This window comes from Cydia amplana, chromosome 8 (assembly GCF_948474715.1).
Source record: "Cydia amplana chromosome 8, ilCydAmpl1.1, whole genome shotgun sequence".
NCBI lineage: Eukaryota > Metazoa > Arthropoda > Insecta > Lepidoptera > Tortricidae > Cydia > Cydia amplana.
Window position 1 is genome coordinate 19,581,270 of NC_086076.1, and position 14,078 is coordinate 19,595,347.

Genomic DNA, 14,078 nt, shown 5'->3' on the forward strand with positions numbered 1-14,078 from the left:
ACGAAACTTATTCTTTACTTCAGCTTTTGAAGAAATAAAGAACACAAAAGTCATACGAGTAAAATCGTCTATAAAAAATAAAATATATTTATTGCCTTGAAATGAAGTTTCAGGCAGGGGACCACAGACATCTGAATGAATAAGTTCCAAAACTGAGGTTGACTTTTTGTGTGAAACCTTTTTAAAGGGTTTTCGACTTTGCTTACCTTCAATGCAGGAGATGCATGGTTCCTTGTCTACCGCTGTGTAGTCGACGCCTACTGCATGACCCTTTTTTAGCTGATCCATTCCAATGCGGCACAGGTGTCCTAAACGTCTATGCCAAAGCTTAAAGCTAGAAACATCGGAGTGTGACTCAAATGCGGATAATTGACGAGGTGGGTTGACTGTACAGTCTAATGAATACAGTCCACCACAATCAGAACCATGTAAAATTACATCACCTTTACAGGAAAAAGCATCAGAATCATAAAAGTTACAACCAGTTTTATCAAAAACTACGCTAAAGCCTTTATCAACCGCCTTCTTGACTGAAATAAGATTAGACTTCAAGTTCGGTACGTGAACTACATCCGTAATCTTCTTTATATCAGTATTGTGACCGCAACTGGTAATAGAAATATCTCCGACGCCTTTGCTGGGTAATACTTCACCATTTGCAATAGTCACGGTCCCAGTTAAAGAACCTCTTACGTTTTCCATCCAATCTACTCTTGACGACATATGTGCCGAAGCACCAGAGTCAATAAAGAATTTATCATCTTGAAAGCCGTCATTAACATTCAGCGCACATAGAGAATTCTTATGATTAACGGGTTTTCTCTTCTTATCCTTCTTATGTGGACAATCTGGCCGCTTATGTCCTGGCTCCATACAATCATAACAGACTATCGACTTCTTTTGTTTCGATTGAGGCTTAATCGAGTTCATTCGGGTTCGAAGAGCAGTACTAGGGTTATCTAAGACTGGCTTATTCAATTCATTCAATAATTTCGTCTTAATAAGGTCTACAGTAATGTCTATATTCGAGTTTTCTAAAGCCATTACTAAGGGTGCATATTGAGGACTTAAGCCTCCAAGAAGAATTGCAGCTATTGAAGCATCTTCCATAGTTTTGCCTATATCGGCTAAATCTTGCACAGTTGACATAACAGCATTTATGTAAGTCTCTATATTAGAGTCAAAATCATCAAGGCAGTACCTGTACAGCTTCCGTTCGAGGCTTATACGCCGCCCTAAGCCTTTGTCCTCGTAAGCGGACGCCAGGGCATCCCAAGCTTCTTTAGCTGTCTTACATGACCTTACATGGGTAATAGCCATACCATCTACAGTGAGACATATTTTTGATAACGCCTTTTGATCGTTACGCAACTTCTTCTCAGCTGAGATATGATTACCTTCAGGGTATCCGATGACGGTCTCCCATAAGTCTTCATGTATGAGGTACATACGAATTTTAAACTTCCATGATGAATATGCCTCTCTGTTTATTAGTGGTTTTATTGCACTAAGAGTATTATTTGACATGATTACAGCTGTTCCAATGTCACAACAGAAAATATCGGAAAATTTGTGAACTGTTAAATCTTCACGGATTTTCACAAAATATACACGCACATATTGTAAAAACTTGCCGATTCACTTTTAATGCTAGAATACGCAGTTTTAAACGTGTAAATCTATTTAAAATATAAATTCGTGCTGATAACGAATGTTGTTTGTTGACTTTGTTTATTGAAGTGACAACATACATCCATGGAATACATAATGTGTAGAAGAAGTATAAATTCAAAATATTGATTAGCCAGTATTATACAACACATAATCACTACGTTTCTGTACAGTACCGGTGTAATACTGATGGAGCGATACAATGATATTTAAAAAATAAAAAAAACATACAACCGAATTGATAACCTCCTCCTTTTAGATTTGGAAGTCGGTTAATAATAATAAAAGTATTTGAAAATATATAGTACTTATTACTTACACTGTCCACACCCCACCATTCTATTTTAAGGCAGCAGTGAAGACTTTCCAAAACAAAAATATTGTGAGTGCCAATCATTGGATAGTTTACCCTAAGCTAAGTGTAATGTAAGCGACTATAGCTAATCATGTTACTAGCGACATCTATTGTTTTCAAACTTTGTTGCTACGTATAGCGACATCTATCAGCGAATCTCTTAATTAAGCGGCAACTAAACTATCATGCAGAAAATTTAACATGTTTCTAAATCAAGTCAATAGATGGCGTGGAGTACCAGACTCAAGAGAAATGTTTTCTAAAAATAACGCCAGAGTTCGTTTTAGCGCTATAATTAGAAGACATATGACAAAAAAGATGGCAGCGATTGCCGACCGCTGTCCTTCGGATATATTGCAAAAATGGCGCATTATCTGATATTTTCACAATATTTTATAGTTATAAGTGAACATTTGTGCAGTGCTACATTGTGATGGTGTGTTGTTTTACATGAATGACAGTGTTAAACGTGTGTAAACAGGACTGCGACTCTCATCTGGATATTGGATTACACATAAAATCAAGGTATTTATCGAATTTACGCTCTATTTATCTGTTATTATATGATAAACTCTTCACAAATTCATCTTTTATTTTTGTCCAGCACAGACAAATGGATAGCGATGGAATATTACATAAGAATGTCTAAATTCCAGGACTTGGTAACTTTCTTGAGTGATTTTCATGAGGTGGCCTTCTTTTTGATGTCATATGTTTATTAATAAGTGTATAGTTCTGGGAAGTACAGTACGTGCTTAATTCTCTCGTCGGGTTTATTGGAAGTCGTGTCGTGGGGCTAAGTTTCTTATTTATTGGGTGGATGCATGACATCAGTTCAACGTGGTGCTGTAAACATTAGCATGAATCATTTAAAATTCAATATCATATTCGTTTCAATTTACTTGAATTTACACTGTTTCTAATATGAAACGAATTGGGAAATACTCTACTTGTTATTACACAAATTCAATTCAAATCAAAGCATTACTTACTTACTCTCTATTTATTTACAATTCTTATCATATTCTCTATAGATATTATGTGTAAATAGATTAGATAGTGATGTACTGATGTAAACATAGATTATAATGTTGTTCTGATAACAACTTACAAGATTTATTTATCAGTTTGCTGATCAGACATTGAACTACCAAGAAGATTCAAACCCAGATTGGGAGCTGATATTACAGATAGCTTCTCCTGTTATTTATACAGTATTTATCTAAATTCTCTGTATAGGAAATGCATGATTTTTTTAAGTTTAGTTCATAAATTAAGTTGCAAAATTTAAAACGGGTAACTGTAGAAATTCAAACCAAGTATTGTATTAGGGCTATAACCTACAATGTAGTAGGTATTACATTAAATAGAATCTTATTTATATTTTTACTACTTTTTAGAAAAAAGTATACTTCACATAGAACTGTCAAAATTATACAATAGTTAGATAAAGTTTGGTTATCGGTATTTGGTTTACTATACATATATAAAAAGCATATAACATGGACCTACGAGAGCCACTTTTGAGGCTGCGTGTAATGATGTGTAGCTAGGCAGAGATGGTTTTGTTAAGAAGATTTAAATAAAGTGATACAGCATAATGGAAACCATGTAAGGTCTATATGGGTATGTGGGGCTGCCTGATATGTGTGCTGTGTTGCCAGTTACACATTGATTAGTGTTTGTCTTACACTTTTTGACTTGCTAGTTGCTATAGATGGTCAAGCAGATCTTGTCAGTAGAAAAAGGCGGCAAATTTGAAAAATGTAGGCGCGAAGGGATATCGTCCCATAGAAAATTTGAATTTCGCGCCTTTTTCTACTGAGAAGATTTGCTTGATCATCTATACTTACTATCAACGTTTAGTGTTATTTATCTATGGGCCAACAGTTGCCTGAAATTATCGATTTTCATTTTCAAATGTATGAACTCTAATCTAATACTGAATTTCATCTGAATTGTTTGAGTGGCTTAAACTTGAAGAGGTAATAGTTAAACTAAGTTAATTTTGCATTAAATTAATAATATGTGTTTACTGCATTTTATCCTCATTTACTGGATTATTGTGACATTATTTTCGAGGAAAATGGTTACTTAATAATGTCTCACAGAACAAAAATGTAGTATGAATTTAACAGGTGACAAATAATAATCATGTAGATAATAATATGGCAAAATTTCAAAGCTTAAATGGTATGAAATGTGTACTGTAATAATGGTAAGAATGTGGAACTGTGCTACTGCTGTCTCCTCGCTAACGGGACTGAATAACAACAAAATAAATATTTGTTATACAACTTATACAAGCCTCAGCCTGGAAACCTATTTAGATACATCAAGTAAAACTTCTACCAACATAGTCTCCAAACAATACCTTTATAAAAATATGTGTGTACACACATATTATTATGCACAAATATTTTAACACTTGACTGTACATAAAAACATTACAGTACAGTCAGCAGCAGAAGTTGCTGAGCGGGGGAGGTGTTCAGAATGATCTTGACGCGACTTTATTGTTAAGAGAATAAGAGCGTGTCAAGGTAATTTTGAACACCTCGCCCGCTTAGCAACTTTTGCTGATCAATATTAAAATTTGATTAACAAATCAACACAAACAAATTAATGTTAAAATATAAAAGACCTTAAAAGTTAATTCGGTATTCGTATAAACGAGGTTCTATTGTAACGCAATAAACTTTTGTTACCATAGAAAAGTATGAGTTGCTGTCTCTATGTACATATATTATGTGAGTATTGTAAGTCTTTGGTCACTATCCATGATGGGGACTTTACCATGACCTACTTGTAGTTGTACGAAGGATCTGAGGTTGACAAACTCTTTTCAATTTGTCATGTTGTCTTTTAATGTACAGAAATACCTATCTAAATATTTAACTCTGATCGTAAGCCAAGTTTTAGTGAAAATAATTATAATCCATTGTTTCCAATCTATTGACATTGAATAAGAATACAATGTATTGTAATATGCCTACTACTGCAATACTGCTGGTAACAGTTCTGTTATTGTAATATGCCTACTACTGCAATACTGCTGGTAACAGTTCTGTTATTGTAATATGCCTACTACTGCAATACTGCTGGTAACAGTTCTGTTATTGTAATATGCCTACTACTGCAATACTGCTGGTAACAGTTCTGTTATTGTAATATGCCTACTAAACTACTGCAATACTGCTGGTAAGTTCTGTTATTCGTGTTTCTGGCTGGCAGCCAATACACGAAATATGGGATTTAAATTAATCAGTCAGTCCGTGAAAGTAAGAAGTGAGTTACTTTCTTACAACAACTATTACTGGTTAGCGGTTATTTTATTACTTAGGGATTTATCTTAAAATATAACATTTTGTGAAGTCACAAATATCACAACAACCATTTGCAAATGCAATATTTACTGATGTTTATTGGCTATGTGCGAAGTTGGTGGTGGGGGATATATAAGCGACGCCAACGCACGATGTGGTGAAAATATGAACTTTCGTGGGACTCTCGCACTCACTAGGGCGGCGACACAATCATGCAAAAAAGGCTGTTTACGCGTTTAGCTAATCAAACCTGAGGTTTCGTCCTTAGACGGCGGTAACCACTTAGCGTCCTGCAGCGCGTATGCTAAATTGCCACCGACAAAATATAAAAAAAAGGAATTGGCCGTTCTGATATATCTAATGGCCCCTGTACAGTCAACATCAAAAGTATCGTATCAGACTATGCGCCAAAAGTCTTTACCATTCTTAGATTTGTCTGTATATAGTTAGAACAATTAAACTGTTTCAGATACTTTTGAACGACTGTCAAATTATAGCTACTAAGTGGCAGATACTTTTGGGGCGTTGTTTCATACGCTATTGATGCTGAGTGTACTGTGTAAATAGTGTAACTAGTAGGTACTAGAGGGATCGGGCCAGTGGGCCAGCCGAGTCCCGGAAGCGGGTGGACGGCCGAGCACGAGCTATTTTCAGACACCACCAGTTGAATAACCTCCAATCAACTATTCGCAGTTGCCTGAGAATTCGGCATTAGGGGGCCTACTGCGAATGTCGATAATCTTTTAGTCATCTCAGTCATCTGGCACTGTATCACTCTTTCATACCAGAACGATAGAAGTGAACGCACGAAGTTTTTGAACTTTACTTCGAATTACAAACGGACGATGTAAGATTGTGCGACAAATTGCTATTGCAATAAACTGTTAGTCGACGGGACGACCCCGCGACGAAATTTTGTTCGATAATATCGAAATCACAATAAGGCTGCGTTTCCGCCAGACATGTACGATGCGCAGCAAGGGATGTGTTTGTTAAGAATCAATATAATCACTTCATTTACCTATCTTCGGTCAGCGCAGCTCTAGTCTGCTATTTCTATTGGTTCTTAACAAACACATCCCTCGGCACTAGGGTTTGCAATCCGGATCCGAAATGTATGAAATTATCCGGATCTGGATCCGGATCCGCGGATCTTCCCATACATTTCGGATCCGTCGTGCAAACTCTACTCGCCACGCATCCTCGCACATCTCTGGTGGAAACGCATTAATGCAGCCTTAAGCAATTTTTAAACTCCACCCTGAGAGTCGCCCACAAATCAAAACTTGCCAAGACTACATTTCGATTAGTCAAAATAAATAGCAACAGTTTGCTTGACAAATCGGTTTCGCGATAAACTGTTGCTCTACAGAACGCTTGTTCATTTTCATTGGTAAATCTAATACACATTTTTGGTCCTACCCTGCAAGCACGAAACTAGGATACCGAGGAAGCAAAAGGCGAACAAACACACTTAAGCACGAACTCCGAGCCTTAAACACTTGCCACCCAGTGTAAAATCTGCCTTATCGTCCACGTGTTAAGGTCTAAAATCCATTGACACACAAAACACAATACACACACAATAAAGCGGGATGAAGTGCTTTTACTGGCGTGTCGATCATCACTCGTTACACTTAAGAGGCATGAAAACGGATGGAGAGCTCATTTCCATAAGAAGTGACCTATTTTCAATTCTCTTAAGTGTCTAGTTCTGGTATTTGCATCATACCCAACTGAACCGACATTTTTACGAAATAGTGGAAAGATATATAGCAATGTAGAGTGTAGGTACTTACTATGAATGATTCTCGATTTTAATTAATGTTTATCTATCATCGTCTAAACACACTACTTTAGAGATCATCTGCTCAAAACGAATAAACAAACTCAATCTAGCTCATGTAGGAAATATACAGAAATGCTATTTTGAGACTATACGTATAAAAGAACTGATAGAAGATGAGTAGAAGAGCTGTTCCGACTCTACTTGTCTACCGTTGCGTTGTGATTGGCGATTTAACTCTTTTGTTTGAAATGATCGCTACGGTCGCGGAATGTAGGCCAGTTGTAAGATAGGTGTCAATGTTTGTGGCGCCACGGTCACAGCACTGACGTACGAGTATAACGCCACATCCAGAAAAATGCGACGCGGGCGGCCATGCAGCTTCATTCCTGCCGCTTTAACAAGCCCAGGCGTACCAGCCAAGCCAGGGTAACGTGACCTCCGGATCCATGACGAACTGTGTACTATCACAGCTCATATACTGATTATTATGGGGGTACGCTTTGTCAGTGCTTTGGGATTAGCCCTTACATCCTCGTACCTAGGACCTCGATCTGAGATAGATAGCTATGGGATGTGAATGGGAATAACCTCAGGATATGTAGAATAGCTCGTCTGCGCTATAAATACCTACGGAAAGTACGATCACTCCCCTAGCCGCGTGCCGCGACACCCTCGGCCGAGACGAGCGATTAGGGCATTTCCTTAGGCGGCTCGCGTTTGGTTAAAAATAATACGTTCTTACGCAGTCGTGTCTGGTGACCTGGTGGACTGCAGAATGGATGAATCCTTTGATTAGACTGTCACCAACATAAAGGTTGCAAAAAAGGAATTCATAGACTCTCGTGTTGAGGCACAGGTTTCCTTAGATAGTTAAAAATACCTAGTTTGTCATACGCTCTTACACAGTTTTGTCTGCTGTGCCTTATCACCAGGGGTCGGACAAAAAGTGCCGATGACGTAAAAATGACGTAATATTGCACACAGGATGATGTTTGAGTTTGTATTTAAACTTCCGTGTGACATGTAGTAACAAAGTAGTATTAATGAAGTAACAAAATAATCGTAAATAAATCCATGGAATTAATAATACAGGTGGTAGGGTGATGTAGTGAATAAAATAAATGTCTTCGTTGGTATATCTTGATTACAGCAAGAGCAGTATACGTGTTTGTCACGTACCTCCAAAAACGGAAAATTGCCACAATATTCGAGTACAGATGACATTTTAGAGCGTTTTCTTATACATTAGTAAATATACATTTTAGCTAAATATAATCGTGAAGATACAATAGCTAAACAATAACGAAGTCAATTTATTGTTCATCTGATTGACAATGTGTCAGTCAAAAACGTACTTATTCATTTCAAGTGGGGATATCGTTTAATAAAGAGGTTGATAAATAATAAGTGATAATTGTTTATGAAAATCAAAAATACTATTTGAAATCATCCTATAAGTGGTTTGACGTCATCCGCCCTTTTTGTCCGACCCCTGCTTATCACTAAAAAGTTCACTTACCTATTTTCAGCGAACAGGCATAACAAAGGTTGTGTTTCTAACAGTCTATATATGTAGGTATTACACCTATATTACTGTATTCCCCAGTAGCGTAGAATTTGTTAAACGAGCTATTCTAACATATATAACGATACTCAGTCTGTTTATGTACTTGATTTAGATAAATGTATGTTTAGGGTAAGATATTAATGTCAATATTTTCTGTGCCTATCTCCGCCCGGCACAAGCACGAATAACGCACGGCACGACATACCCCACATCCATCACAAGTAACACGTTACAGTTTGGTGCATGCCCACGATCACTGCCTACTCGAAAGTAACTCCAACAAATTCCACGCATGATTCAGGTTTACGACTTTGATCTAGTCTTTAACGCAAGTTGTAGCCTACTTACTCTTAATACTAATGCAGCGAACACGCCATTAGCATCACACGTCTCTCTTGGAAACTGGACCTTACACCATTGTAATAAGACGTTTAATGTGGACTAAAACTCATCTGAAACGTACTTTTGTAGAAGGAGAGTGTGTCGTATCGTAAACAACAAGTGAACAACAACAATAAACTACTTACATCAAGAATACTGAACGTACTATATTCTTTTGACATAGTAAATCCATTTTGGTTAAGTAGCCCTATATAACAGACCATTGGTAGGAACTGCAGTGCACTGCTAGGGCGTAGTAGGATTTTATACGCGGAATGGATTCGAATACCGGTAAATGTACACTTTTTGTTGATACCTAGTTACCTACATTACTTCATTCATTGTGACAACTTTATGGAAATACAGTCCTTGGGGGGAAATAATGAAACCTACTGAATCACACGCAGGCGAAGCAGTGGACACAATTAGTTATTTATCATTGTATTAAGCTAGTCAGTACACGGGTACAGGCCGGCCGTCTGTCTATCCGTGACCACGTAAACTCGGCGATATGACGCAGTTCTATGCATATTTTTGTCGTAAACTTTATAATTTGGCAAAGAGTCCCGAGTTAGCCGATGGACACGAATAGAACAATCCAAGCTGCTGAGTCACACGCTAAATGGGTTCTTATTTGTACTTTAATAAAGCCATTAGTCCTGTCTACGGTTTTACTACGAATTTACAGGGAACTAATGTCCCGCAACACGTGTCAGGCTGTCGGCAGGATTGTCGAGCGAAATCGTCGTGGTGCGTTCACATTAGTGATGTGCCGCCGAGAAATTACGCACTTACCGTAATTCTCATTAGTGAAAATTACCGTAAATTACCGAGAATTTACGGTAACTTACCCATGAAGTATATTAAATTAGGATTGAATTTTGCTTACAAGTTTTGTGGTTTTATAGTATTTAAATGTTTTTTACATTATTATTATTCTGTGTTATTATTATTTTTATGTTATCTGACATGTGGTTGATTGGTATAATAATTTCTAGTCTTATTTCTCCTTATATTAGTCCCAGCTCTATCTGGGCTTATATTTACGGCGGCGGAGACAAACCGCTTTATTCTGGGTTACCAATGTTACCATAGGGTTTAGGTTCTGGGCTTTCATCTCCCTCTTGATATTGAACTACCATGTGCCAGGAGGTCTTCGTCTTCCCAGGAATGTTGTGAGGATATTGTATTGTATTGTAGCACGGGCAGATTTCCGTAACTCGACGATGGGTGCCTTTTTTTCATGACGGGGGGTGGGGGCTAGTCCAGCCAACCCAACCCCTCAAGAGGAATGGTCACCCTTCCTCCTGCTGGATCCTGAAAGAGCGACTTCGTGAGTCTTTCATTGATACCAGGCATGGCCTTTCGGCCTCCAGCGTGGTTTAGCCAGTGTGCTGTTTCTTTGTACGTTCTAGCAGCAGTGAGCGTACCTTGCTAAAGTGGATCGGGAGAATCGTTTCCGGGCCAATCGCTTCCGCGCCTAATGCGGTTTGATGTAATTATATGGCTCGGGGCGATTAAGAGTGCTCCACTGTCGGATAGCATGTGGATGGAGGATCCTACTACCCTCCTTGCAGTGATGGCAGCCGCCGCATTGACGATGCCCATCCACTCAGCTTGGAATATGAGTTATGGGCTCCTAGCGGAGTGGTAATGGACACGTTCAGGTCTTCTGAGAAGTTTCCAGAGTCCGACTCACTGTCTGTTTGGGGATGTCCGCTGAGGGGGATGGCCTCTTGCTGTATGTGTAGGTGAAGCGATGGAAGGTTTAGCATGCCCTGAAGGGCATGAATGGCTGCAGACTGTGAGGACTTCGTGTTTTGTAGGGATGTTTAAGAGATTTAACTGGCAAACTATCAAACGTTTCATGTGGCCGGACCGGACCATCCTAAGCCTTCTTTTAGTTTGTTATAAATAAAGGACCACTCTGAAAGATCCTCTTACGTGCTCATTGCGCTATCGAGACAAGTAACAGGACATAGAAAAGTCGAGCGCTATAAATGCAGGATCTTGAGGGTCATCAGGAACTATTGTAATCCGTTAGTACCCACCAGGGATGTTGCGAATATCCGCATCCGCATCCGCAACCGCGGAACTTCCGCATTATTTTCAACATCCGCATCCGCATCCGCATCCGCATAAAATCGATGCGGATGTAATGCGGATGCGGATGTGGAACAGGTCGGTACAGGAACGTCTTAGCATCGGCGTAAGTGCTAGACTGCTAGGTAATTTAGTCATTAACCAAAAAACCTATTAGAAATGAGCAGTCAAGCGTGAGTGGGACTTATTGTACGGAACCCTTGGAATGCGAGTCCGACTCGCACTTGGCCGGTTTTTTGAAATAAAAATTACTAAAATGTAATATTTGACGTTTTTTATGGTACTATCTTGACATCCGCATCCGCATCCGCATCCGCGGATGTGAGCCTTTAAAAATCCGCATCCGCATCCGCATCCGCGGATGTCAAAAAATCGGCATCCGCAACATCCCTGGTACCCACACAGTACAAAAATGCACTTTCCACGTGTTTTATTTTTACTGCGGTAACTGGGTACATTGCAAACCCAGCTGATAAGCGTTTACCTGTTTACAATATAACAGCCTACTTAACTTAAAATAAACACGCGACGTAATCAAATTGTATCTTAAAACACACTTGTTGTAATGGAAGTCATTACAAATCAAACTTTACCTTACACATCAATGCTTGCTTACATATGACATTGAAATATAATATCTGGGAGACTGAGCAGCTTTGCTCGGAAAACATATAAAAGCTCAAAAATCAGCGTTTTCTCAGAAATAAGACCTAGCTAGATTGATTTTTCGCCCCTGAAAACCCCCATATAGCAAATTTCATCGAAATCGTTAGAACCGTTTCCGAGATCCCCGAAATATATATAAATAAATATATAAGAATTGCTCGTTTAAAGGTATAAGATATGTTTTTTTAGATTACACAACATTTTGAATTAGGTATTTAAAATCACTGTCATAACTATGAGATGAATTTTATACATTTAAGCTAAAATAATAAAGAACTCACTTTATTTTTCGTTATGCAAGTTTGATTCAACCTAATTTCATTAAAAACACTTAATTCGCACATCAAATGAAACTTATTAAACATTAGTAAAATAATGTAATATTATGGTGTATTTAATCTCTTACATCTAATTACATACATCATTGAATTCATTGATAAAAGTTAAAATTTCTCTTAGAAAAATTACCCGAGAACATTCGCGGGGAAGATTGCCCGTAATTTACGGCGGTAATTTACGGTAATTTTGGTAATAAACTAGTTCCTCTTGCCAGATTATTTTGAAAATTTCTATACAGATTGTATTACCTAAATAAGAATCAATTCTGTAAAAAAAAGTTTAAAAAAAATTAAACTTAGACCACTTTCTCGATAATTACCCGTACGGAGAACGTTACCGCGAAAGTAACCCGACGATTCTCTCTGTTCTCGTAATTTACGGTAACGGCACATCACTAGTTCACATGCTCGAAGACCTACGGCATATTTTCGAGACAGGATATATGGAGAGCTAGTTTAGACTTCAGATAGGTAGGTATATGAAAGTTGCCATAGCTTTTCTAGTATTAGACAAAATGTTGTCATATAGGTAGGTACTCTGTAATAAAACAACGCAATCTTATTGAGTATCTAAGGCTCGGCTTGATTCTAATGTTAGATGTCTTCCTAAAGAAAAGTACTTACACCGATATGATGAGAATAGCTTGTATCGGAGATGAAATTTGTATTAAACTTATTTCTTTACAAATAATACTAATATATCTATGTTGGACTACTTGGACGGGAACCATAGTTATTTCTATTGGTTCTTCATCCGTAAAAATAGGAATTTTGTGGTTTTTACCTCATTTGATTACTTGTTGCGTGGTGTGGCGTGGGCAATGGCACCGATGATGGACGGCTATTTGTTTCTTCAAACAAGTGTTCCTCCATATTTCAATTCCGTCATAAATGTATATTTATGTCTTCGTACGGCTAAAGTTGACCTATTTTGTTCAATATTAGGTATAGTTAACGAGTGTTTGTTGAAAACTTGCCCGGTTTGAGTTTCCTGACTCAGCTTCTAAAATGAACTTAGGTTAGGCTCTTGACCTTCTTTGAACTTCCTTGAACTTATTTTTTAAGAAAATCTGTTATAACTTTCAGTTAAAACAAAGTTTTAGGAAATGTACTTAGCCTAGCTTTTACTGTCCGGAAAATAAGTTTCAATAAAGCCGCAGTGCGGCACGAAATGGATTTTACATGGTGTGTTTGCTAAAAAACTACTTGAATTTGCATAGGTACCGGTTGCGCAGTACACAGGACTTCGTGAATATACCTTAATATTGATTGAAACTAAAGCTGTTTATACACGTTATGGTTTACCGGAGAAATCGAACTATGCAGGTGTGTCAGTAATGTCAGTAACTCATACGACCGACTCGACTATATACATCCTCTATTCCAGGCGGTCCTCTGTGGAACGTCGCCATTATACTTATGGTTGGACATGACAATTTACTGTTTTTTGATGATATCCTTTTATGGTGTTGACAGAGAATTGTAAAATTTGCGAGGAATAATCCTAAACAGATTCCCAAGATTCTGACTGTAGTATCCCGAAGGGACCAGGGAGCAGATATAGGGATATATAATAATAGGCACCTTACTATTCGAGAGTTTATTCCGGACTGTCACGAGTACCTGGATGACACACGTCAATCGTTAAGTCTATATCTACCTACATACATCACACTTCTCCGCACTTAATTAATACTAAGTATTAGGATCATAACTTGTACCATAAAAACTTAATCCTACTTAAATTACAACAAGGAAAACGTGGGTTGTAAATCAGGTAGTTGCCTTCTACAGATTACATAACCATAGGTACTTATACGAGTACACAATGTTAACGGGAGAACCCGTTAGTCTAACAATAATCAATCGTTAATTTTTAATT

At 37.9% G+C, this 14,078-nt stretch overlaps 1 protein-coding gene across 1 annotated transcript in view; it reads left to right on the top strand.

Annotated features, from left to right (window-relative positions):
* Positions 1 to 2,298: 2,298 nt before the first annotated feature.
* Positions 2,299 to 14,078, top strand: part of LOC134650517 (mucin-12) — a 67,005-nt gene continuing 55,225 nt past the window's right edge. Inside the window, exon 1 of the mRNA XM_063505474.1 lies at positions 2,299 to 2,551. The gene's annotated coding sequence lies outside the window, so the exon portion shown is untranslated. The remainder of the gene's footprint in view (positions 2,552 to 14,078) is intronic.